This window comes from Octopus bimaculoides, chromosome 1 (assembly GCF_046866305.1).
Source record: "Octopus bimaculoides isolate indiv1 chromosome 1, ASM4686630v1, whole genome shotgun sequence".
In the NCBI taxonomy this organism is placed as follows: Eukaryota; Metazoa; Mollusca; class Cephalopoda; order Octopoda; family Octopodidae; genus Octopus; species Octopus bimaculoides.
In genome coordinates this window covers 140527920-140531643 of record NC_142928.1, presented here as the reverse complement: position 1 = coordinate 140531643, position 3724 = coordinate 140527920, and positions in this window count along the sequence as shown.

Genomic DNA, 3724 nt, shown 5'->3' with positions numbered 1-3724 from the left:
TCATATGTTATTCACCAGTAGGTTTTCGATTTAGAGAAGTTCGGCGAAAGCAATGTTGCTACTCTAGATATCACCAAAGCCTTCGGCTGTGTCGAGAAAGCGAATCTCCTATCAAAATTTCACGCTTATGAGTTCCATCCATCTCTCATTACCTGGACCATTGGCTTCCTATCAGATAGCACCGTTGCAATATGCATTGATCAAGCCCTTTCTGTGCCATTCTCAATCAATTTGTTCTTTGGAATTCGGTTTTGTCCCCCACTCTCTTCGCCTATAAACAATGATTTTCTTACCGCTACATCCAACAATGCCTATTCTTATGGAGATGACACAAGCCTTCATTCATCCCTAATCTTCTCTAACTATGCATCATCCACACGCAACCTAGACACCACACACCAGCCTGCATTGCAGCAAAATCCTGCCTGAGATTTGAACCATAGCTCTAGTTTTTCCAGTCGACAACCACGAGCTAATGTATCTCCATAAAAAGAAAAGTGTTGCCATAAAATGCATTAACGCTTACGTGAATATGGTTCGACCAATTTGCAATGGTTGACCTATGGCTGAGGCAAACTTCTATGGAAGCGTTTGAGTTGTCCTGCCAAACAGTTTGAACGAAGATTCTGAACGAATTCAACTTTTAGCAAGGTTATCTCAAGTTTATACTGGTCATATTGCTTTACACTCGCATAATAGTGTCTCACCTATTTAACCTCAGGCTAAAGAGCCACTAGCTGTCTAGTGGAATCTATGTCGCTTGTCTCAACGACTTGATCTCTCTCCACCTCTTTCATTTAACATCTTGTGCAGTACTCGACAAAAGGCATTCACCCTAACTTTTAATGACGAATAACCCATATTAATTATATGTCGTGATTTATATTCCTTTCATTATTTTCAACTGAAGATTCCTACTGTTATGTTCATTGAACATTGTTCCTGTAGCAAGAATAATGGCAGAGTCCCAAACACCATCTCACTGCATAGGAATCGAACCCGAATCATTATAATCAAATGTAAAAAGAACTAAACTAAATTATAAACAGGATGCTGTCAAAGATTAATGACGTCAGCAAGTTTGTGATAAACACAAAACTTTTTTTTATCAGTTGCTAGTTTGACCGGCCCCCCGCTAAAAAAAAAAATCAGAACTAACTCTGATGTTGTGAACAAGCGTTTTTTGGACAAACAGCTTATTGAAATGTCGTTAACAATTTCGTATTTGGCGCCTTTTCTTTGACAGACATTAGCTATATATAGATGGTCGTGACAGCCAAGATTAGGAATTTACACCAATTCAACTTCGGCTATGAAATTCGACGACGACTACATCAGTAATTCAACGATGGCTGCTATCATTACAGATTCACTTGGTTTAAATATCTTTTTCTTTTTTTCTCTGTCGTTCGTCGCAACGACAGCACATTTATGTTAACGATAATAAATATTTCGTGTTTATAACTTCATATAGACTTCTTGTTCTTCCATTTACCAACCAACAATTATTTCTTCGTTACATTCCATTAATTAATTGGATATATATGTAAGGAAACGACCGTGCGAACTCAAAAAGGAGATATGGTGACGAATGGAAAAACAGAGGACTCCTTTTATTTAAACGTGTCACACGGTCGAACACAAAATATATATCAAATGATGATATACAAATAATGTTATGCGACGATAACATAGATGACCAGTAATGAAAGACCACAACCGTATAAGATGAATTACAGAGATATTTATTGTAGCGTTAAAGATGTGTCTGTGTGTGAGTGTGAAATGCGACATATAAGAACATAATCAAAGATAGGCCGTCATACAAAGAAAAGTGTGTATGTGAGTGATACATGTGTGTGTATGTGAAATATTACAGCAGATGGAAAGAGAGTCAATAACACGTGAGCAATTATACCAGTTCTTTAGTACACTATAGGAAAAGTTCTGTATGGGAAAGTGAGGGGGATGAGTGTGGCAGAGCTGATCACTAGTGGTGAAGCTGAGTCACCTAACAGAATCGAAGAGAGAGATGTGCCGCGGAGGTTTGGTTTGGTGTACATAGTAAGTCGTGTTGACGCTGGTGGAGATTGATGCTTGGTAGTAATCGTGTTGGTCATGACGATGATGCTGGATAGTAGTCGTAGACTCTTGTTGCTGATATGGCGACGGCGGTGGTCATCGTTGGCTGGACGAAGCTGTTGAAGTGGTCGCTGGCTAATTGTTGCTGCTGCTGTCGTGTGGTACACGGAACAGTCTCTAAGAGAAACTGAACCGAGACAAATTTGTTGGGTATGAGTTGATCTATTTAAAGCGTTAAGAGGGCTCCAAGACGGTGATAGAAAAACACTATCACGTGACCTTATTAAGGGCTGTGATTGGTCAGTTTGCGTTCTGGCGGGAACGGTTCGAAGAATTTGCCGCTTCAAATAATAATCAGTCACGTGATGACAAGGCTGGTGTTTTCCCCTACGTTCGCGTTTGTTTATATTTAAATGAGAAGAATGGCGATAGCAGTTTTGTATCTAGTGACGATAGGTAGTTTCACTACATATATTTGCCAATGTAACAATGCAGTTTAATAAACTATTTGAAAACTCAATTGAACTTTAACTGTCATTGTCTACACACGCAAGCTACCTCACATTGTGAATAACCAAAGAATATATAGATAACCACCATATAAACGGAAACGTTGGGAACATCTGGTGGGGACATGCTAACGTTGCCTCTTTCAGCAGCCAGAAATCAAGTACTACTTCTATGAAAAAAACACCACTGCACCTCAGCCCTCTAAACATGAGCTGATGTCAGCTAGAGCCCTCACAGTCACTCCAAATACTGGGCCTCACTATCATGAGCCTCTCTTTGAGTGAAAGCACATCCTCAACATAGCAAAGACCACGTCCCTCAAATTAGCGCCTCTCTTCAAGGTTAGAAAATATCTTTAGCAGGAATATCTGGCAGAGTCTCAAACATAAACTAGCTTTTAAGGAATCATATCCGAATCACTATTTTCACACGTAAAAGTAAAAATACCCGAAAGTGGATGCTGTCATGGTTTGATGACATCAGTAAAGAACTGACCACTCAAATCAATAGACCAAGCAGAGGTGTAATTCATCATCCCGGTTTTGTAAACAAGCATTTTTTCTTCTTTTAGAACATTGTCATTTTATAAGATTTTGGTGGCAAATTCTTAAACTAACATAATTATTTACACGAAAGAAAATGACCGGAGAACTTTCATCTAATTCTTCCAAATCCTTCTGTTAAAACTGTAACAAGCATTTATTTTCGGAACAACATATTAAATTGTCATTAACAATTTCGTCCTTAGCGTCCATTTCTTCGCAATATAGCAGCTTCTTTTTGCTTTCCTGCTAACTGGCCAGTGATCGTAAGACAAACAAGGCCAATCGCTGCAGGAATTTACGACACGCAACATCAGCTAAGGTCAATTACGACAATGTCAACGACAGTGGTCACGATACAGCCTAAGCCAGCTCACTGCTAGAATACATACAACGACGATTACTATTACTGGCAACATCTCAAACAAACTGTTGGATTGATTAATTTGGCTTAAATATGTTTCTTTCTTCTGTCGTTCGTTTTAACGACAAATAAATATTTTATCTTTGGAACTTCACACAGACTTCTTGTTCATTCATCTCTTAACTCAACCAAAGTATATCGTTGCTACACTGACGACAACTGCATT